This window comes from Equus przewalskii, chromosome 6 (assembly GCF_037783145.1).
Source record: "Equus przewalskii isolate Varuska chromosome 6, EquPr2, whole genome shotgun sequence".
Taxonomy (NCBI): domain Eukaryota; kingdom Metazoa; phylum Chordata; class Mammalia; order Perissodactyla; family Equidae; genus Equus; species Equus przewalskii.
The window spans coordinates 27,874,059-27,897,281 of NC_091836.1; the positions used below are offsets into that span (position 1 = coordinate 27,874,059).

The window sequence follows — 23,223 nt, forward strand, 5'->3', positions numbered from 1 at the left end:
ATTTCCCAAAGTTAGAAATGGGAATGCTTCATAAAACCCTGCAGCTATATCCTGATGCCGGCTGGTACTTGTCTTGTGTGGTCCTAAACTGGTTAGCGTGAAATAGTTCCACCACCTCAGAGGCATGACCGCCAATGTTGCTCATGCTGCAGTTGCCCCTCAAACCAGATGCGTGCTTACTGGGTGCTATGTAAGTTCTGGTTCCTTCAGCCAATATGCCTAGTCCAGCTTTTTCTTCTTCTTCAATCAATCACATCCTGGGATGCAGTGTATAAATCCAGTACTGTATGTCTTGCGCATAACTGTTCTAAAGGACCTTATTTTGTGTATCTGAATAGTGCACGTTGCCATGTAATGTAAAAAGAAAAATCTGCATATAAATAATGCAACCAACTATCCAGGTGTCGTACCAACTAAAACCCTAAATAAATCTTGAACAGTGAAAAAAAACCCAAATGCTCAGTTGGATAAATTTTGACATATATACACACCTGTGAAACCATCACCACAATCTAGATAATAAACCCATCCATCGCCCCCCCAAAGCTTCTTCATGTCCCTTGTAATCCCTCCCTCCCTTCTAGAATTTCACATAAATGAAATCATACAGGATGTACTTTTTTTTGGGAGAGTCTGGCTTTTTTCACTCTGCATAATTCTTTAGAGATTTATCCATGTAGCCTGTGTCAATAGTTTATTCCTTTATATTGCTGAGTACTAGCCATTGTGCAGATGGACCAACATTTGTTATCCAGTCACCTGTTGGTGGACATTCAGGTTGTTTCCGGGGGTTGGCTATTATAAGTAAAGCTGCATGGACATTTGTGTACAAGTTGTTCTCTTTGGTAAATACTCAAAGCTGAAGGGCTGGATCAGATTTAACTTTTTAAGAAACTGTCCAAGCTGTTTTCCAAAGTGGCTGCACCATTTTACATTCCCACCAGCAGTGGAGGAGTGTTCCAATTCTTCCACAGCCTTGATAAAAATTGGTATGGTCAGTCTTGATTTTTAACGACTCTAATAGCTAAGTCATGGTTTCTAATTGTGGTTTTAATTTGCATTTCCCTGATGATTAATAATGTTAACGATCTTTGTATGTGCTGCTTTGCCATTTGTAGCCCTTCTTTGGTAAAACTTCTGTCCAAATGTTTTGCACCCCCCTTTTAAAAATAGGGTTGTTTGTTTTCTTATTAAGTTGCGGGTTGTACTTTTTATATTCTGGATACAAGTCCTTTATCAGATCTGTGATTTGCAAATATTTTCTCCCAGTCTCTGGTTTGTCTTTTCATTCTCTTAGTGTCTTTCAAAGAAGAGAAGTTATTAATTTTGCTGAAGTCAAATCTATCAATTTCTTCTTTTGTGGCTCATACATCATAGTGTTATATCTAAGACATCTTTGCCTAATTCACATCATGAAGGTTTTCTCTTAGAAGTCGTATAGTCTTAGGTTTTACATTTGGGTCTGTGATACATTTTGAGTTAACTTTTGTAGTTTGCATTTAATTTACAAAATAATTTTGCGTTTTGAGTATGTGGTGTGAGGTATGGATAGAAGTTCTTTTTTTTTTCATATGCTATACATTTGTCTCATCACCGTTTGTTGAATGACTGTCCATTCTCCACTGAATTGCCTTTGCACCTGCAAAACATCAATTGACCAGACAGGAGTGGATCTATTTCTGGTCTTTCTGTTCTGTTCCATGATTCTATTTGCCTGTCTTGATGCCAATACCACAGTATCTTAGTTGCTGTAGCTTTACAATAAGCTTTGAAGTTAGGTAGTGTGGGCCCTTCCAACTTTGTTCTTCTTTCTTAAAGTTGTTTTGGCTCTTCTAGGTCTTTTGCATTTCCACATAAATTTTAGAATCAGCATGCCAATTTCTATAAAAAAGTCTGCTACAATTTTTGATTGGGACTGCATTGAATTTATAAGTCAATTTGGATAAGATTAACATCTTAACAATATTGTCTTTCAATCTATTAACAGGGTATATCTCTGCATTTATTTAGATTTTCTTTAATTTCTCTCAGCAGTATTTTGTAATTTTCAATGTACCAGTCTTATATGTCTTTGCTCAGATTTATACCTAAATATTTCATATTTTATGACACTATTGTAAAAGGCATTATTTTTTCTAAAGTTTAATTTCCAATTGGTTGATGATATTATATAGAAATGCAATAGATTTTTGTATATTGAGTTTGTATCCTGCAATCTTGCTAAACTCATTGATTAGTTCTAACAAATTTTATGTAGATTCTATTGGATTTTATGCATAGATGATTATGCCATCTGTGAATAAAGATAGTTTTACTTCTTCCTTTCAAATCTTGAGGCCTTTTATTTCCTTTTCTTGCCTTATTACACTGGCTAGAACCTTCAGTTCAGTGTTGAATAGAGGTGGTGAGAGCAGACATCCTTGCCTTGTTTACACCTAAGAGATCTTAGGGGGAAAGCAATCAGTCTTTCACCATTAAATATGATGTTAACTGTATTTTTTTAATAGATACCCTTTATCAGTTTGAGGAAGTTTCTTTCTATTTTTAGTTTGCTGAGAGTTTTTATCAAGAATGGAAGTTGGGTTTTTGTCAAATGCTTTTTCTGCATGTATTGAGATGACCAAATGGTTCTTCTTTTGTAGTCTATTAATATGGCGAGCTTCATTGATTGATTTTTGAATTTTAAACCAACTCTGTATTTCTGAGATACTTGGTTGTGAAGTATTATCCTTTTGCTATATTGTTGGGTTGAATTTGCTAAAAATCTGGTTAAAAATTTTTGCATCTATCACCATGAGGGGTACTGGCCTGTAGTTTTCTTATAATGTCTTTGTCTGGTTTTAGTATCAGAGTAACGCTGACCTCATAAACTGAGTTTTGAAGTATTCCCTTTTCTTTAATCTTCTGGAAGAATTTCTGTAGATTTGGTATTATTTCTTCTGCAAATGTTTGGTAGAATTCACCAGTGAAGCCATCTGGGCCTGGAGTTTTCTTTGTGGGAAGATCTTTAACTACAATTTCAATTTCTTTAATATGTACAGGGCAATTCAGTTTATCTATTTTTTCTTGAATGAGCTCTGCTAGTTTTCCATCACTCTGTTTTTAATTCTTTGCACAGCCCTTTACATTATCTGAAAAATTCCTGTTTATTTCCATAATTTTTGTTTATTTTGTTTATATTTCTTCCATATAAGTCTGAGCTCCAGGAGCACAGAGGCTGTCATTTTGTCTTTGTATCTGGCACAGAGTGTGAGCTCCATTAATAATTGGGGAATGACTAGATGTTATTTTAATCTTTATAAGAACACTGCAACATGGATATTCCTATTTTATACCTGTGAAAACTGAGGCTTAGAGAGATTAAGTAAATTGCCCAGTAAGTACCACATAAACCAATAAGTGGATCAAACATATGATCTTGTTCCTACACGTTTTCCTCTCTGAGTAAGTATTTACTTGGTAGCAAAGTATAAGAGACCTGCCTGCAGAGAAACCAGACGGTGGGTCCAAACTTCAGTGTGCGCGAGACTCACCTGGAGAACTTATCAAATGGGCCGGGGATGTGCATCTTCAGCGAGCTCCCCAGATGATTCTGGCACACATCGTCGGGGGACCACACTTTGAGAGGCTCTGACCCAGCCTGTGCGGATGCAGGGGAAGTGAAAGCTCACCTCTGTTTGGAGGAGGGGACGCTCGGTGTGGATGGACCTAGAAGCACTAGAGGGGATGGTTGTGAATTCTGAGTGTTCAGGACCCCAGCCTTGGAGGGTGGGGCGTTTGTAGATATTTGTTACAAGCCCCAAAGGCATTAAATCCACCCAAGCAAGTCCTTTTTCAGGGCCAGTGGCTTATGAATCAATACCTTTCCCCTCTACTCCTGTGTTTCTCAAGTGCCCAGAGACAGGGCCAGTGCCATTTCTCCACTTTTAATAAAAGGATAAGCCACAGGTCTTTCAAGCTCTCCTTGGATAAGGCCCCAGAAACCTCACTGCCCCATCGAGCCCCATTCCTCACTTCTTGCCTGGCTCCAAGGGGATGTGGGGACCAGGATGCGAGGGAAGGAAGACAGGGAAACAGAGAAGTCCTGGGCTACTTACTAGCAAAAGGCTTGATTAGCAGATGCCTCTGCTCAGGGGCTTGGAGAGCTGCCCTCTGGCATGTTCAGGGAGGGGCATGGGGTGAGTGAAGAGACTCGAGGCCCTGGGACTGCACCATAGGGTTTGCTCATCTCTGCAGTTTCTCCTGGCTCACACTCAACCTGTGCGGATCAGGGAAGGAGTGGGGTACATCTAGAGGGGATGAGAGGGGGCTGGGAGGGGTGCTTGGAGAAGGGGGATAGGGCTTGTGCTCCATCCTCGTACTCTGGGCTTTGGTATGGTACATTCCAAAGTGCCAGCTGGGTTCCCTGTCCCCCTGCCCTCTGGTGTCACATTGGATGAGGCTCCTGCTGCAGTAAGGCAGAAGTGGCGGGCAGATGCAGTGAGGGTTGGTGCCCCATGGGGCCGGCAAAGATGGGTCAGGAGGGAGAACATAGAAGGAGGAAGGGCGGAGGGCAGGTGTCTGCACTAGGTGGGTACCAAGGTCCTCCGTGACGGGGGTGGGGGGGGTGGGAGTGGACACCTCCTGGAGGTAATTTGCATAATGCATGGCTTGGCTGTCAATTGGCCTGGAAGCTAATAGCATCATTTGCATGCCATTATCAGATTGGCTGGGAGAAATAGAAGGGCACTTGTCCCCCTGGGGTGGTCTCTGCCATCCCGTGTTGGCACTGGGCTGGGCAGATGTCACTGCTTTCATAGGGGAGAAGGCAGCACCTCCCTGGGTAGCTGTTTGTCTTTGTGGCCTCATCTCAGCGGCTGGGGTTGGAAGGAGGGGTCTTGGTCACTTTCTAAACAGCAGAGAAGGCAGGCCACTTGTGCTTGGCATCAGAGAGGCATACAGGCAAAATCCTATTAGGTAGTGCTATTGTGTAGTGTTTTACTTTTCAAATGCATGTACTCATTTTCTATTGCTGGGTAACAAATTATCACAAACCCACCAGCTTAAAACAACACACATCTTATCATCTCACTGCTTCTGCGGGTCAGGAGTCCAAGCACGGCATAGCTGGGTTCTTTGCCCAGGGTCTCCCAAAGCTGTGATCTCGGTGTCAGCTGGCCTGTGTACCTTTCTAGAGTGTAAGATCTTCTTCCAAACTCATGTGGGTGGTTGTTGGCAGAATTCAGTTCCTTGCGGTTGTAGGATTAAAGTCCCATTCTCTTGCTGGCTGCCACCCAAGGGCCTCTCGTGGTTCTGAGAAGCTGCTCACAGTTTCTTGACATGTAACGCTCTCATGGGCTCGCTCACAATGTGGCAGCTTACTTCTTTAAGGTCACCAGGAGAAGCTGTCTCCTCAGGAAGGGCCAGTCCCTCTTTTAAGGGCTTTCACTGATTAAATCAGGCCCACCAGGATAATATTCCTTGTAATTAACCCCAAAGCAACTGATTTAAGACCTTGATTACTTCACCCCGTCACCTTCATGAGTCCCACCCATGCTACAGGGAAGAGAATCACACAGGGTGTACACACAAGGAGGCGGGAAAGGAATCTTGGGGCTGCCTTAGAATGCTGCCTATCACAATGTTTAACTTGATGACAGAGAGAGAGAGAGAGAGATGGAGACAGAGGTATTTGGATGTTTAGAGTTGAGAGGGAGTGGTGGGTCCAGAACAAAGGAGTAGCAAAGAGCCTACCTGCAATTCTATTCTGATCTGCTCTCCCTTCCTTGCTTTTAATGACAACAGTTGATAATTCAGGATTTTAATTATAAACAGTAACTGTTGCATGGATAGGAACCAAAAAGAGCATTTGCTGTATGTGCTCATTTCTTACAGGGAATTGCTGGGAACCAGCTTAACCAATGACTGTTGCTGTTGGCCATCTGCTGGGATGTGCAAATAGCTTATAGCATCAGAGAATCACAGACTGTTGGAGTCAGTGGGGGCTTCGGGGATCTTGTAATCCAACCCAGTCATTGCGCAGATGATGGAACCAAGACCCAGAGAGGGGATGTGAATTGTGCGAAGTCACACAGCTGGTTGGTAGCAAGGTTTAGTGGGAACAAACCAATGGCCGCTCATTCAGCAAGCAGGTCCTGTGTGAGCACTGGGAGAGGACAGATGTGTCCTAGGCCATCTCATGCGTTTTCCACTATACTGCTTTGCCTCATTACACAGTCCCTGCCTCTCTAAAGGGACTGGCTTCACAGAATTCTTAATGTGTAAAATATTAAATAGCAGCTGGCTTCCTTGTCCTGCTTGGCCATGGCGAGTAGACAGAGGGGGCTGCAGCCTGAGCACAGATGGGGTGGCAGCAGGAGGAGGGGGCTCTGGAGCCTGCGGAATGGCAATGTTTGTGTGTGCACGTGTGTGTGTGTGTGTGTGTGTATCCAACTGAGATTAAACCCTGAAAGCAGGACTCAGTCCTGCCTCCTCCCCCATGCAATCACATCCTGCCTGTGACTATGTCACCTCCATCCCTCTAGCAGCCTTTATCAGTATCACAGATGCTGATTCACAAGATGCAGGTTGCCAAGAAAGGTGATTAATGATGGCAGCTGTGGTCCCTCTTACTCTCCCAGCCTCTCTGACCTTGTTCTTCCCCCTCCTTTTTCCAGTTCCCCCGTCTCCACCATCCTCTAAGAAAAGAGATAAACATTCAAGGCATGAGAAGGGAAGAGAGGGGGGATTGGGTCCTTCTGGGGTAGCTGCTATGGGCCAGGCACTGTGCCAGGCTCTTTCATTTGTTTTCATTTAACAATGTACATAGGGATATACTATAGGGTGTCCTGGGACACAGGGGGGCTGTGTCTTTTCCATATCCCCATAGAGGGCAGTGCCAGGCTGATTCCTGCAGATGCATTCCCCATCCTTTGGCACATATGTTGCTCATGTTGGCTCTGATGTGCATGTTGTCAGTGTGCCAGGCTCCAGAGGACAAGCCCACATAACCCTGGAGCCTTCAATGTCAGGCTGTCAGGGACATTCACAATCATTCACTTTCCTAGAAAGGGTGAGATGGAAAAATGACTTGTTCAAGGGCACACAAAACTGGCCTCTCCTGACTCCCATTCTCGAGTTTGTTGTCATATCCAGCGTCCACTTCTCCTGCTGCACTTTGACTTCTCTGGAAGCAGGGACGTGGTCACTGGGAGGGTTAGAGCTGCAGAGTAAAGGATAAAGAAGGGTAACGGTGTTTAGTGAAGAGATTTAAAGTACAAGGACAGCCTCACCCAACACCCACCTCTGAGCCACTTCGCCCAGCTCCCTCCTTGAGTGACGGGCCTTGACTAGAATGGGCTGCTGGCTACTGACATGGCCTGGGGTGTGACACAGCCTCTTACACTGAGGCAGCCTCCACACAATGGACTGTCTCCTTAGTCCTTTTGATTGTGTCCACACGTGTATGTGTGTGGGGTGGGGTGAGAGAGGGCTGCAGACCCTGTAGAGCTATGGTACTAACATGCACACAGAACTCTAAGCCCGATTTCTGATTTGTGGAATATGACAGTGGGTCTTCACCTCCCTTTACGTTTTTGGGAGACCCAAGGAGTCATGTAAATGGGTGACAGAGTCCAACTCAGGAAGGCCAAGGAGCACTTTTCCTGCCTCCGTTGGCTTCCTTTGGGCCAGGCTGGGAGGTTCGGGGAGAGGGCTGACTCCATCCCCCATCTTCCTGCCCTCTGCAGTTTGGTCCTTCAGTGAACTTGGCTGAGGGATGGAGAGACAGGACTAGGAGCTCAGGTGTGGCAGATCTGAGAATATGAACTGAAGTCCACAGGCCCCATTTTCTTCAGTGTTTTGTTGGGTAGCAGAGTCAAGCAGTACTTTCCCCCTTTGGAGAAGTCAGGCTCCTCAGTGAATTCAGAACCTTGGACAGGGCTCATGAGAGGGCCTGGGAAGGCAGGAGGGCCCTTCACGCCCTTTGGTGCCCCCACCAGACTTGCGGGTCTAGTAGTGGTGCGTGCCAATGCTCAGAGTTTCCAGTAGATCCAGATATGGATCCCCAGGCTACTGGGTTGACTGGGCTTTCATAACTGGACTCTCAGAAGGCTTGACTGCCTAGGACTGATCAGCAAATGCAAGGGAGCCCTGGGGCTGGGCTGTTCCCTTGAGGAAGGAGGGAGGGGACTCATGGACACGCTGCCAGGACTGCAGTTGCTGGACTGCCTTTGGGCAGGTCAGTGAACAAGCACTGTCACATTCTTCCTGTTTGACTACCCAACTGTAAGCTCCTTGAGGACAGGAACCCAGGAGATCTCGTTCATTGCCGTGCTCCCAACACCTAACAGAGTGCCTGGCATATAGTAGGTGATCTTTAGTGACTAGTTCCTGACTGAATTTTGAGGAAAGAGGCCACAGTGAAGTCTGGATTGGGAGCTTGATGGGAACAAAGGCAGGACATTGGGTGGGCCTCTGTTGGGAGGTATCTTCCCTGCCCTGATTGATTTTCTCCTGCCCTCACCAGGTGCCTCCTTCCCCAACCATGCACCCCACTTCCTCACCCCACACGTGCCTCTTCCTCTTGACATTTGCCCACCTCTGACCTACCCCTCAAGGCTTTTCCCAAGGCCCCTACCTCAGCCCTTCCAGGCCCTTCTCTCACACTGCTTTCTCCTCCTAACTCCTGGGTCTCTGGCTCTCTGGACCCATTAACACTGACAAGGAGTTCACATTTTATGTTTGTGTGTCTTACTTTCATGTTGGGATGCCATAGTTTAAACAGTTTTTTAGAATTAAATAATATATTTCATGTAACTCAGTAGTATCATTTCAACATGGGCTCAATATTTAAAAGTTAAGATATTTTACATTCTTCTTTTCAAAATCTATGGTGTATTTTATGCTTTGAGCACATCTCATTTCACAACATTTGCCTTTCCAGTGCTCAGGAGCCCCAGGGAGGGTGGACAGCGTGTTCGAACAGCTTTTGGTGCTGAGGACAGGCCACCCGAGTGCATGTGGCATAAAGTGCCACCCGAGGCCTCTTTGCTGGGTGTCTACAGGTCAGAAAGGCCCCGGGAGCCAGAATCTTGGGTCCTGCTTCATCTCTCCTGTTCTTCACTCTGTAACTATCAGCTGGGACCGGTCCTCTGTGCTTCTGTCACCTGCTCCTGTAAAAGGGGGGGATCATTTCTGCTTCCTCTCTATAGCACCAGAAGGCTCTAACTTGCTATCTCAGGTTTCCCACAAATAGAAGGTGCTATATTTCTTTTTGCATAAAAAATTTCAGCCTATATGGCCCTACATTCTGCTTTGTGTCACCTTTCCCTCCTTCTACACCGCCCCCCCCGACCCCCACAAGCTGTCCTAGAATACTGAGAAGCTCTCATTCTAATGGAATTGCCCACTCACTGCTGAAATAGGTGCCTTGAGCAGTACTGAGGTCCCCATTACTGGAGGTGACCAAGGCTAATGCACTCTCGCAGCTGGGCTGACACAAAGTGGGCTTCTGCATGAGTGAGAAGCCGAGCAGGACAACTTCAGGGAGTCAGTTCCCACTTTGAGATTCCATGATTCCATCAAGTACCTAGAGTGGAAGGAGACAATGGGAGTCTGAAGAGACATCAAATGCAGTCTCTGGCCTCAAAGAGTATATGCAGTTCAGTTGAGGAGACAAAAGAGATACATAGGAAATCTCTAGAAAAATTAGGAGCTGGCACAAGTGCCCCAGGGGACTTGGACAGCAGGAGACCTTGGGAGCCCGGAGACAGCACAGAGCGGAGGCGGGTGAGGGCCCACCCTTCCTTGGACAGAGTTGGGTTCTGGCCCATCAACATCTCCTGCCACCCCCGGCTGCTGTCTTGAGTCACCCAGCACTGACTGCATGCTGCCTGCTGCTCTTGTGTCTCCTCCTGCCCCAGACTAGCGACCCCGTCCCTTCACAGCTCTTCCTAGAGGGAGGCAGTGGGGGGTGGGGTTAGGAGCGTAGATGTTGGAGCCAGATCTCCTGGGTGTGAGTCCTGACTGCACAACCTCCCTGGGGGATGACCTTGAGCGAGTTAATCAAGCTCTCTGTGCTTTAGTTTTCTCTTCCCCGCAGGCAGGTGGACTCAGAGTGCCCCGCTCACAGGGTCGTCGTGAGGATATAAGGAGTTAATAGTTGTGCTGGGGACTTGAAAGAGTGCTGGGCTACAGCATTCTATGAGCGTTTGTAGAATCAAATACATGACATGGCTTCAGCCTGCCCCCCCACCCTCGCTCTGATTGTCCTCCTAGAGGTGCCTTGGTTGTCACTGTCCCTTCACCCTGGGAGACCCAGGACTGAGCACAGAACCTCAGGAGCACGAGATCTTGATCGCCCTCCTTCTGGCCACTGTTCTATTCGTGCAGCCAGCCCAGGGTACTTACATTTAGACATTTCAGTGGCTTCGTGGTGTTCTTACCTCAACCAAGCTGGTTTTTGGCTAAACTCTGAGTCTGTTTTCCACACTGCTGAGAAAAGGATTCTACCCCATCCCATATTTGTGGAGCCAAACTTTGACTCCAAGAACAGAATTGTCCCTTTCCCCTCTATCCGCTACCATGAGAGGTGCAACCTATTGCCCCAGCCTCTCCAGGTCTTTTCAGGGTCGGGGTCCTCATGTTGGCCATATGGATGGTGTGTTTCTGCTCAGCAGCATCTGATCCCACTGTGCTCACCATGGTCTCTGACAGGGAGAGGCCCCTGCCATGGCGGGACACTGAGGAACAGCCCCAGCTCTTGTCCCTTCCCTTCCGCCTTCGTGGTCTGAATTTTTCCTTTGCCGGAAGGCTGTGCACCACTTGTGGATCTCGTCCCAGGGGATGGCTGGCCCTCAGAATGTTCCTGTGAGCATGCCTGGTTCCCTCTAGGTCTTTATGGCAGGTGCCCCTGCCCCCATCTGCTTGTCTGGCCTTCCTCTTCCCGGCTGCTGGGCCTTGTCTCTGGGCCTGATGCCAGTCTGATCTTCCTCTTCGCTTTCTGGATGGCTCTTGTCTCCATCATTGAAAAAGAAGCTCCCTGAGGGCAGCAGGAGGGTCCCCTTCTCTCTTCTCTGTGCCATTGTTGGTGCACAGCATCAGTGACGAGCTTTATCCTCTCTCCTGAGCTGATGGTTGGTTATTAGCTAGGTTCAGAACTGTGGGTGCTTCCTTCCTCAAGTCCATAGAGGGTGACCGTACACGGGACCCTCAGTTGGAGTGATGCCACCAGAGAGAGGCAGATGCAACAAGGAGACAGAGGGGAAGAGTGAGAGAGACTGAGAAATATATGGAGAGGGAGGCAAGGTCTCACAGGCAGACACTGAGAGACGCTCAGACGGAAGGATGGAGCAAGAGATAGAGAGGGACCGGGTGAGAGGTCGGGGATGGACTAACTGACGAGTATTCCTTTCTGGAATCCTAGAGTCAGAGCTGGGAGGGACCTCAAGGGTCTCCTAGTCTGGTGCCCTCACTTTGCAGGTGAAGACACTGAGGCTCACAGAGGAGGGGACTTCAGTCCACAAAGCTGGATTTTCCCATTGCACTGTTCTGAACAAGATCATACATTAATGAAGTTATTTTGGGAGCCCCTCCCAGAGGTGGCCCAGGATCCCCTCCTGCTGTCTTAGACCTACAGACTTTTCAAGATGCCTTCACACTGGGGGTTAGTGGCCCAGGGGCTATCACTCTCCAGGGCATTTCACTGCAGAGAAAGGGCAGCAGAGAGGGGGCAATTTGTCACCCACAGAAACCGTATGAGACTGCCTCCCTGCTCGCTGTGAGCCTGGGCATGGACAGTCGCTGTTCGGGGCTCTTGGGGAACACATGGCATGAGCTCAAGGTCTGGTCTATGGGAGACTGATGGTTTCAAGCCCAAATTTGGGATGGCGTTCTCTTCTGGGTCTGAGTGCTAGCAGTGTGATGGTGGCAAGTCACTCAACTTCTCTGAGCCGCAGTTTCCCGATCCATCAAGCAAAGACACTAATTCTTCCCTCCTAGGAATGGGGCAATAATGAGACCAAGTGAGACTGCTTGTGGTTTATTTGTTGCTACAGAAAAGAGGGGGCCAGCATTTCCACCCGCTATTGCCGTCTCTCTCCCTCCCATTCCTTTGTGTTGCCCTGCCCCTCCTGGGCCCCCCTCTTCCAGCTCTGAACACGTCCTTGGCTTGGAGTGTGGCAGCTCCTCCCACTTCTTGGGAGAAGTCACTGTTCCCTTGGCTGTTTCTGGAGAGACCCCAGTCTTCTTGATCCTCTTCTTCATGCAGTTTTCTTCCTTCTACTCTCGGCTGAGTCCCAACCAGCCCCTCTCTTGGTCTCCCAGAGCCAGCAGGTTTGGGGGGGCTTTGAGCCCTCAACAGAGAGCCTCCTCAGACTCAGAGAGGGCAGTGGTCAAGCCTGCCACTGCTCAGCAGGCTGGATCTGGCATAGAGGGCCCCCACTCTTCTCCTGCTGCTGTGAGAGGCGGGCATCGTAGGATCTCCCAGGCTGAGCAGCAGCAGCAGCAGCAGGAGCAGCAGGGAGACCACATCGCCCCTCCCCCGGCTTGGCCCAGCCATCTGCAGCGCTAGGTGTGTGGCTGAGCCTGCCGCAGGCTGTGGGGCCTGAGGCTGTCAGACGGCAGATTCTCATCCCGCCTTCCGAGGTGTTGAGGAAACACGAGATGCACCACCAACCCACACCAGGGTGACGTACGTGGCTCTGCCATATGCCAGCCTTGGGGTGCTCTAGTCTGCACACCCTGGGTGTGGGTACCCCCCTTCCAGGTGGGAGGATGTGATGCCTGCAGGGCAGCCAGAGACAGGTGGGAGAACTGGAGTGTTTCCTCCCACCACTGGCTCCAGGAGCCCCGGCGCAGCTTGGTCCTGGCAGGGAAGGCAGCAGGATGCTTCCCATGCCTGGTGGGGACTCCTCCAGCTGCTGAACATCTGCAGGGCCAGCCAGCTACAGAGCACATTTGTCCAGGGCATGCCGTTAAGGAGACGCTGACTTGGCATGGTTACGGCCAGGGGAGCAAGGCAGGGGGATGGAAGGGATGACCTGTCAAGGTGCCTCCTCATGTGAGGTGCCCAGCTGGTCAGGCCTGACTCTGTCTCACTGGGGAGTAAAGGGTTTTGGGACAGACAGCGAAGCGTCTTCCTGAGACAGCACATCTGCCAGCTGAACATTGTTCTGAGGCAGGTTGACGCAGATTTATGCTCGTACACGAATTCAATAAACAGTGCAGCCCCCACCCTCCCGCGTGCAGACTGGCAGACGGCTGCAAAGCCCCACAGCCTGTCTGTGAGGCTCAGGCTCAGCTGGGGTGAATCGGGGGTTCTGGAGATCCCTATGGAAGGGGCACTTGAAGGACCTGGGATCCGGGGAAGGACTCAGAAAGCTGACCTGGCTCCTGCCTTCGGATGTCCCGTGCCTGGGTCCCTGGTGCCCTCTCTCTTTCCACTCATTTTAGCTGTAGTGTTTGCAAAATAAGGGTATGGGACAGTGCGGCCTCTGAGGTCCCTTCTACTTTGATAACTCTAGTGTCCTGGGTTCCCTGTCCATCTCCTTGTCCTCTCTGCACCCCCGTGGAGCCCTCTCAGCTCCTGGTTGGGCAGGATAATGATGCCCAACCATCCCAGGTCAACCCATCCTGTGGGCTCCTGCTCGCGCAGGGGCACCGGGAGCAGTCCCTCTCGTGGGGCCAAGCTCTGCTCCGCAAGGAGTCCTCTGCTCTGGGTGGAGGAAGGGGTGTGACCAGGGCCTCTGAAGCACTCATCACTCTGCACCCAGCCGGCTGGCAGAGCAAAGAATCTGGGATGTCTGTGCTCTACTCCAGCCTTGTCATTTTACAGATAAACCATGGAGGCCAGCGAAGGGAGGTCGCTTGCTGGAGGCCCCAAAGCTGTCAGAGACTGGCACAAATGGCTGGAAACCCAGGCCTCCTGGGTCTCACTGTGGTAAATGTGCCCTGTCCCAGGCTGCCTGCTGCATCTCCCCAGCCTGGAAGGGACACAGTCTCGGCGGGGGGATCTCAGGGCAGCTGTGCTTCCTACCAGACCGGGGAAGGGGGGGCAGCAGAGGAGGCAGCAGTTGGTTCCCCCATTTCAGCGGGCAGGATAGGCCCTCTGTGTCCCGCTCTGCCCAGCTTCCTTGGTGCTCACCGTCCTCCAGCCCTGGGCAGCACTGTCCATCTTCCTCCCCTATCCCCCTGAGGCTCCCCAGGCACCCATGCTCAGCCATTACAGAGAGGCCTCCCGGGACACGGCAGGGTGTGGATGCTGATGGTGGGGCGTCTGGCACAGTAAAGAGCACGTGTGTGCAGTGCTTTGGGGCAGAGGCCTGACTGCTGGGTGCTTCTGGGGCATCGTGGGGATGGGACATGAGGGTAAGGGACAGCATGACCTCAGAGCTCCAGCACACTCTGGGAGGCTGCTCCACCCGTCCCTCTGCCAGGCTCCCCTCTGCCAGCTCGAGGGCCAATAGCTTCAGATGCCACAGCTGCTGCCCTGCCGGGTGCCCCTCGCCCGCCACCACTGATTGCAGCGTGTGCTGTTCCATTTTTAACAGCCCTGCTCGGCCCGGGCTGCCTGAGCCGATCCAGAGGCCCTGCTGTTGATTGCGGCGCTAAAAATACTGGCGTGGCTTCTGATGAGAGCAGGAGGCTTGGCTCCCCCTTCGCCCAGCACCTTGGCTCTTTGCTGCCTCCCTGCAGAGGGCTTTGGGGGGACCACAAAGGGCAGAGGAGCCCCATTCTGCCCATGCCCTTTGCAAGCATCTAGACAAAGAGTAGAATGGCTTTCCAGATACTGGGGACCTGACAGTATCTGCGGGCTTTCTGAATGTTTTGAGTCGTGGGTATTTGGTGCTATGTAGACAGAGTCTTAGGGTATTTTGTGATTCTAGGTGTGTCATTTCCTGGATCTGTACTGGGAAGGAAAGCTGGAACTTTCCCAGGCTTCTGCCCCTTTCGTCCCCCTCCTTGGCTTCCCACTGGCGTGGCCAAGTCCCGGGGGTTCCCCCTCCTGCATAATCTCTTCCATCTGCCCGCTCCTGCTCCTTTCCATTCCTGCTCTCTCTGCCTGGTTCAGGCTCCTGCCCAAGTGCTCTCCCAGCTGCTATGAGTCCCCTCCTGCCCCCTGACATGGGCCCATGTTGTTCACTGCTATCAGGATATTTTTCTAAGCTCATCTCCCATCAGCCACTCCTCCACTCTGAAATCTAACTCCTTGGCCCAGCATGTAAGATCTTCCCTGATCTGACCTCAGCCAATCGCGCTAGTCTTATTTCTATTCAAGGCGCCCTCCGTACCAGTCATGCTGGGCTATTCTCTGCTCCTAGTATAAGTCCCAGGTTCATCCTGCCTCTGTTTCCCTAAGGTGGTCAGTATGTTTCCCTAAGGAGACTGAAGTCAAACCATTTCAGAGAAATTGCAGATTAACATAATCACAACGTTTATTGGGCCCTTTGCTGAGAAGTACACTTTGGAACAGTGACACCATCCTGGGAGGCTGGTTACCAGGTTGGAACCTAGTAAAGCGACCTATTGCTGTCTTTTTGCTTTCAAACCCATGTGAGTGAGCTCATTGAGCAGGGTGGAGAAAGGGTGTCCTCCCTGACGGTGCCCTGCACCTTGCCAAGGCACTTAAGGTTCTCAGGTACAGGCCAGGCTGCAGCGTCACCCCTGGACCCCCATCCCAGGGCTGGAAGCCAGGGTCCTCCCCTTGTTGGATTAACAATGTGCTCACAGGAGGGTGAGGCTGAGTGTTACCAGATGGGGCCCCCCTGGCCTGGTCGGGGGCAGTTGCCCATCTGGCCCAGGCAAGCTGTCTGGGAAGCCACTGAATGACAGCAAACTATGGAAAAGCTCCACTCCCCAACCATCGCCCCCAGCACCTGCTGCCGTGGACTCTTGAATGCCAAAGCTGCTAAGTCAGCCTCCCTCGGTGACAGATGGGAAACTGAGGCCCAGAAAGGGGAAGGGGCTTTTCTGAGTTAATGACAGAACGAGAACTACCACCCAGGCCTCCTGGATTCTTGTCAAGTGTTTTTTCCCACCACAGCCTGCTGCCTCCTCATTCTCTCATCCAGAATGTCCTTCTCTCCCATGTAAATCCTGCCTGACTGTCTCTCCCAGGAGCTACTAACGGCTCTTTCCTGTATGTCTCTTAACGAGTGCTCTCCTTGTCTCACCACCACCGCTGGCCTGGGAGCTCCCTGAGGACAGGGGTTGGGTTGATTTCTGGTTTGTACTCAGTTCAGGGCCTGGCATATAGAAAGCACTCAACGAACGTTTGTTGAATGAACCGATGAATAATTCAAAAGTCTGTTCTACTGGACTCGCATTTGAAGATGGGCATGGTTACTCTTGCAGGAATTTACACGACTGTAAAATGAATGATGCAATCTCAAGGGCAAGAGGAGCCCAGGGAAGAATGAAGTAGCGTCGTCGTGCTCTGCGTCCAGCCGCTCGGCCTCCCCTCTCCTTCGCTCTGGCTGCAGCATCACTGCCCAGGTCAACGCCAGCCTCCTGGGGCTGCTCTTTCTGTAAACGCGTTGTCCTTCCTGCTCGCCTCAGCCTGGGGAGATTGAGAGGGGAATCATCCACCGTGGGTCAGACTTTTATTTCTCGTCGCTGCTGGGAACCAGCCACGGGGAGATAAGGAGGAACAGAAATGGTGGTGCCAGAAGAAAACGCCAGCGCTGAGTTGAGTCAGTGTCGAATTTTGTCCCTCTGGATTCCCTGAAGAACATCCAGGCCTCGGGAGAGCTGAGAAGCACCGGGAACTCAGCACACTGCCCTTCCTGCCAGCCTCCCCCTCTGATGCCACGCTGGGTCTCATCCCTGTGTTCTCTGTACTCCCTTTTCCTGCCTTCCTCTGCAGATCAGCTTTCTTCGCTTGCTCATCAACACATGGTCCCAAAATAGTAGCTCCGGCCCCCCCAGCTTGCCCTGACCAGTCGGCCCCCCACTCCAGGCCCAGCCCCAGCCCCAGCCCCGCACTGGCTCCCAGACTCCACCCCTTAGTGCTAAAATCCTAAGGGAGAGTATCTGATTGGCTGTTGGTCAGCCAATGACTTTTCTCCTGCTGGGTCAGGTGTCCACTTTTGATCCAATTGTATGAAGCTAGCAGCCAGGGGTCGGTGGTACCTGGTGCTGCCCTGTCAGCATTGGGAATGGGCCCGGTGGTTAGAAGGGAGCTGGGCAAGGCAGGCTTGAGCACTACAACCCGAGATTTGTCCCTGGACTGGCCAGGACTCAGGGAAAGGCAGTCTCTTTCCAGACCCATGAGGATTGTCAAGGGGGGACCCAGACGTGTTCCTGTAAGCCATGCAGGGTGGAGATGGAGCCCTCCTCCCCCAAGCTGAAGGCAGGGTAGCAGGCGGCCCGGAGCAGCAGCACCCCAATCTCTCCTCCCACCATGTGCTCAGACGTGAGTGAGGCGGCCTCCTCCGCGCCCTGGCAGCCCTCTCCTTCCTGCGTCTCAGCGATGGCCCTGGGGCATCTGGTCCCCTTAACCCAGGGTAGCCAAGGTGATTGCAACGATGAGGGCAGGAGTCAGGACTCTGGCTGGGAGGTGGGGCCTCCAGGATACTATCCTGACCTGCAGGTCGTCTCCTGGGTCTGTTCTGAGCGCTCTCTGCCTGTCTGAGGCTCTTTGATCCTTTGGGATGGTATCAAATATGTCCGCAGGTTCTTTAACGCTCCCTTTAAAAAGGTGCAGCCTAATTCTCCCCCCTTGAGTGACTTAGAGATTCACTCCTAACAAGTAGGATAAGGCAGAAGCGATGGGTGTGACTCCCTTGAAAAGTCATGAAAGGTCATGAAAAGTGCTGTGGCTTTCTCCTGGCTCTGGGGAGGCAGCTGCCGTGTTATGAAGACACTCAAGCTGCCCTACGGGAAGCCCCTGTAGGGAGGAGGCGAGGCCTCCTGCCCAAACCGCGTGAGTGAGCCCCCTTGCAGTTGGACCTTCTGGGCCAGTCAAGCCTTCAGATGCCCATGCCCCGGCCGACACCTTGACTGCATCCACATGAGGGAAGGTGAGCCAGAGTCTCCCCTCCAAGCTCTCGATTCTTGACCTCCACGAACGGATAATGAATATTTTTACCTTTTGCAGGAAGGATTCAATTCACTTTCCAGGTTCTGCTATGGGAAGAACCGGTGCCCAGGGTCGTTCTTGGGTCCTTCCACTATTCATCTGTTTTGTAAGGACCTCCTATCTGGGAGGCTGGGAGGAGGGCCTATGTTACTATCTTCCCCTCCTGTGGGTATTACTCTCCTCCCTTCTACTCCTGTGAACCTCCCTTCTGAACTTCTTTAGGGGAATTCTTTGCCTCAGCCCCGACGCGGGCTACAGCCTCATCCCCATCTCCCAGGCATGTGCATCATCTGAGGACCTTCAGCTGTGTTCACCCCAAACCTTTTCCTTCAGCTGCAAGAGGCGGGCCTCAGCTCCTGAGGCCTCCACGAAGCCTTTGAAGATCCTCAGGCTGCTGGGTGGCACGCTGGACCCAGGGGATCCCAGGAGGTAGGCATTTATTTGCACGGCAAAGTGGAAGTCCAGTGGGGAAAAAATTCAGGCCAGAAGTTGGGAGGTTTTAGTTCTGGTTTTGCATACTCATGTGGTCGTGTGGAATTTGCAAATTTCTTTTACCCTTTGGGGCCTCTGTTATCACATCTGTAAAATGGGGCTAGTAGTGTCCGTCCTGTGTACTTACAAGATTGTTTGAGGATCAAATGAGATCATACATGTGAAAATGTTTCTTAGACAATAAAACACTTTACAAATGTGAGGATTTGTATGATAGAATTTAAGGTTTATTCATAATATGAGCTACCGTATTTTGGAATACTTACCTTATTTAATTCTGACCAGCTTGGTCTTTCTTTCCCCATTTTGAGATCAGGAAACCAAGGCTTGGTGAGGTGACCCGGCTCACTGGAAATCCGTGCTTTCACTGTCTGCGTAGCTGCCATCCCTAACCTGGGTCCTGACATTAGTGGCTACACCTGCAAGAATCCAGAGAAATGGTGAGATCCGTGACTAGCCCTGGACTCTGGCCCCCGGGTCCTCACCTGTCAGCTCGGCAGCTCCTCAAAGGCTCTGGCAGCTCAGAGGGGCAAGATCCTGCTCGCTTCCTTTGGCTGGACCCAGCTAACACGCTTGATCTCAGGTGTATACTAGTGGGGTGGGAGCAAGGGGCCTGGTGGCAGACTGACTCAGACCCTCTCAGGAACAAGACACCAAGGCCCACATGAAGGAGAAAAGGTCATAGAAGCACGGGGGAGGTGTGGTCAGTGAGATGTTAAAAGCCAGACGTGCTACAGATGAGCTCTGGATGATGACCCGGAGGGATGTCGGTGTCCATTAGCAGTTGTGGTTGTGCACGGCCTTGGAACCGATTCCCCATTAGGCTGAGAGCCTGCCCCGCCCTCCCAGTTTCTTGCTGGGGGCAGGGGAATTGCTTCAGCAAATCAGGTCACACTGCCCAGAGCCATGGGCCACGCTGCCTCAGTCCGCCCTGCACAGACGAGTCTCACCGATAAGTGGACCCTCCCCTGTTTACAGTCTGCTCCAGCGTCCACCCTCCCGTTATGGGCCTGACTTCTCCAGGGGTAGGAAAGGAAATCTGAGGATCCCCCCCCACCCTCCGCCCCGGCATGGTTCACTTAGGCACGAGGCGCCCTGGCCTCATCCTGGTGCTGTGGGCTGGGGGCAGCAAGTGCCTGTCCTCTGACCTGCGCCATGCTGTCCCTTTGCCTTTTGAAAAGGAAGGTTCCTCTACTTTTGCATTGTCCCTCCGAGAGGAGACCATTATCTTTCCAGGGCATTCTTGTCTCCCAGCTTCAGAGCTGCACATAGCCAGTGGGATGGGGATGAGGGGGCAGTGGCAGAGGCTGCGGGTGGGCAACATGCCTTCTCTCTGTGCCTGAGAAATCTCTCTAGTTATTTATTGCTCGCGGCCCAGGCAAGTGTTTTCCCCCACTCTGGAAGTACCTAATTGCCACCCCCTGCTCACGGGGCTGGAGCATTTGTCCCCGCACAAAGGAAAGGTCAAGAAGCTGCTGAATTGCATTTTCCTCTCCCCTTGCCACGTGTCTCCGAAGATGAGTCATCCTCTGCTTTCCTGCGTCCCTCCCTCCCTCCCCCACCCAGTCATTGGATCTGGGGCAATCGCTGCCGCTGCCGGCCTGGCTGCTCAGGCCTCCCTGCAAGGGGTGGGCTCCCAGGCTCCTCGGCAGGGCCCACAGGCCCCGTCCTGGCCTGTGGGCCTTGGGGCTCAGCCTCCTTCATTTAACTTCCAGAAATATCTATTGAGCAGCTCTTATGTGTCAGGCGTTGGGCACACAGGAGACCAGGGGCATGATTCCTGCACTTGCAGGGCCTAGAGTGCAGGAGGAACAGGAAACATGAAATCATACCATGTACACGTAATCCTGTGTAGTTATCACTGAGATGTGTGTCATAAAGAAAAAACTACAGGGAGTTTTGAGGAGCACCACATATAAGTGGGGTGGGGTATGGTTAGGAGGCCCCCCGAGAAATGAATATTAAGATGACATCTGAAGAACAGAAGAGCAGGGAAAGCATTCCAGGGAGAGGAACCAGCACATGCAAAGGACCTGTGGTCAAAAGAAGCTTGACACTTTAAAGAAACAAGAAGAAAGAGTGTGGTTGACATGCAGTAAGCAAGGTGAAAGAGAGGGAAGATGAGGCTGAAAAGAAAGAAGGGGCCAGGCCCTTGAAGTTCAGGCTAGAGAGTTTAAAAATTTATCCTAAGGGTCAGCTTGGCAGTTTCTTAAAATGTTAAACATGTACTTATTATATCCAGCAGTTCTACTCCAATTTCTGTATTTACCCGAAAGAAATAAAAATATATGTACACAAAAAGACATGCAATATTCATAGCAGCTTTATTCATAATAGCCCCTAAACTGGAATCAACCCAAATATCCATTAACTTGTGGATGGATCAACAAACAGTGGTATATCCATACGATGGAATGCTATGGAGCAATGGACGGAGCCAGCTCCTGAGATGTGAGCAATGTGGGTGAATTCCAAAAACATTACACTGAGTGGAAGAAGCCAGACACCAAAGGGCATACCCTGCAGGAATCCACTTATATGAAATTCTAGAAAAGGCAAAACCAACGTACAGCGATGGAAATCAGATCAACGATTGCTCAGGGTGGGTGATGGCAGGATGCCGGGTGTTGACTGGGTGGGGATAAGAGTGAACTTCCTGAGATGCTGGAAACAGGATGGTGTGGTGGTTAAAAAATTCATTATCTATACACTTAAAATGGGTGCATTTTGTTTTATGTAAATTGTGTCAGTAAAGTTGATTTTTGAAGAAAGTACTTTTGTCCTGACATCGGTATAGTTTCCGTTACACAAAGAAAGAGACATGCCACTTGCACAAACAAACAAAACGAGACAAAAATGGGTTATGATTAGATCTGTGATTTCTGAAGCCCTCTGGCTTCCATGTGGAGACATAATTGGGGGAGCAGGCGTGGAGGTGGGAAATTACTGCACGAGTCAGGCACACGGGGATGTGGGTGGGGACTATGGTGACGGTGGGGATGGGGGAAGCAGGAGACAGAGGAGACTCTGTGCCCCGCAGGCTGGGGTGTGGCGCTTCCTCCCCAAGGTCGATGGACTGTCCTTGGCCTTCAACTGGGCTTGGGCCGGTCCAGCTCACAGTCACATGTCATCTTCACACGCTCACAGACACACCATTGCCACACTCACGTGAACTCACATGCAGACTCACACTTGTTGACCGTCAAGCCCCACACACACCTCAGGCCGTGGACCATGGAGCTGTTGCATCCTGGAGTACTCGGGTTTGGGTCCTGCTTCCCTCACTTGTCAGCTGGGTGAGCCCCGTGGCAGCCCCTGGCCTCATTTTCGTCATCTGTAAACTGGCAGCCACAATGGTTCCCGCCTCCCGGACCAGCCGAGGTAAAGGTCGGTGGCAGCTCGCGCTGTTCCCACTCGTCCTAAATGTTGGGCCGTGATGATTTCACATTCGCTCTCACCGTCGTTCACGCTCCAAAATTAGCAGAAGTTTCCACAGGAAAGGGTAATTCACTTCTCCGAGGAATCCTTCACTTGCCTGCCGTGTGCACCGCCTTCCTGTCCTGGGGTCCCTGCACATCCTCCAGCCTGCCTCTCCCTCTGCCGGCTCCCTCCTGGATCTGCCCAGGGCCCAGACCCACCTAGCTCCAGGCTCCAGTGGGCACCGTCCACCCTCCATCCTGAGCTGCGCAGGCTGGCAGGCCTGGGGTGCAGAGCGCAGCCTCCACCCTCGCGGGCCTGGCTCCCTCCCTCAGCCCATCTTGCAGCCTCACACCTGTTCCCCAAGAACCAGGCCTGCTCCCAGCCCTCCCGGGAGGCTGAGGTAATTGGCTCAATTCATCAGCTCAATTAGCACCTTCTGGGTGAGCAGCTCAGCTCAACGCCTACCCAGCCTCTGTCAAGTGGGCTCCGCCTGTGCCAGCCCTGTGCTAGGCACAATGGCAGGAGCAGAGGGCACGGTGAGAGGGACTCCCTGCCCCAAACATGCTGCTCACAGGGCGGGGAAGTCCAGCTGCCGAGAAGAGGGTACCTGGACCTTGTCCTTGGGGAGGGCTCCCATCTCGGCCTCCACCCTCTCCTCTGCCACTCCCTGCCCCACCCCTCCTTCCTGCTCTGGTCCAGACCCGCGTCTTCCCAGCAGGCTTCCAGGCTGAGTCCCCAGGATCTTCATGTGCCTGGTCCAGGTCCCTCATGCTGCACCCAGAGGTCAGCTGTAGGAGAGGTGGCCTGCTCCCCGCTGTGTGCAGTCCCCTCCAGGTGGCTTGTGACAGTCTTCCTCTATGGGGGCCCCCAAGCAATCCTTTGAGGAAAGTGTCATTTATATCTCTATTTTACAGTCGAGGAAATTGAGGTTCTGGGAGGTGGCATGACCTATGCAAGGTCATACAAAAGTCTGCACAGAAGAAGCCATCAGCTCAGCTCTGCATCTGCTGCCCCTGGGGGTAGGGCTTTGTGACCCTCTTCCTTAGGGAACCCCCAGCAGTTCACACAGATATTACCAGGGACCCCCATCTCCTCCCTCAAGGCTGGGCCTCCCTTGCCCACCGGCTGGAGGCCAAGGTGGGGATGCTGACTGCTTCCAGGCTCCCCATCCTTTCCCTGGCATCTCATGCCCGCCGTTTCCAGCCATGCTTCTACCACCTCCCTGCCACCCTCCTGTACCTGGACGTCATCCC

The 23,223-nt window shown here is 51.3% G+C and overlaps 1 long non-coding RNA gene across 1 annotated transcript; it reads left to right on the forward strand.

Annotated features, from left to right (window-relative positions):
- The first annotated feature begins 16,332 nt into the window (after positions 1-16,332).
- Positions 16,333-21,321, forward strand: LOC139083866 (uncharacterized). The gene is made up of 2 exons (XR_011540891.1): positions 16,333-18,487; positions 18,867-21,321. It is a non-coding gene; the product is annotated as an uncharacterized lncRNA (long non-coding RNA).
- Positions 21,322-23,223: the final 1,902 nt, after the last annotated feature.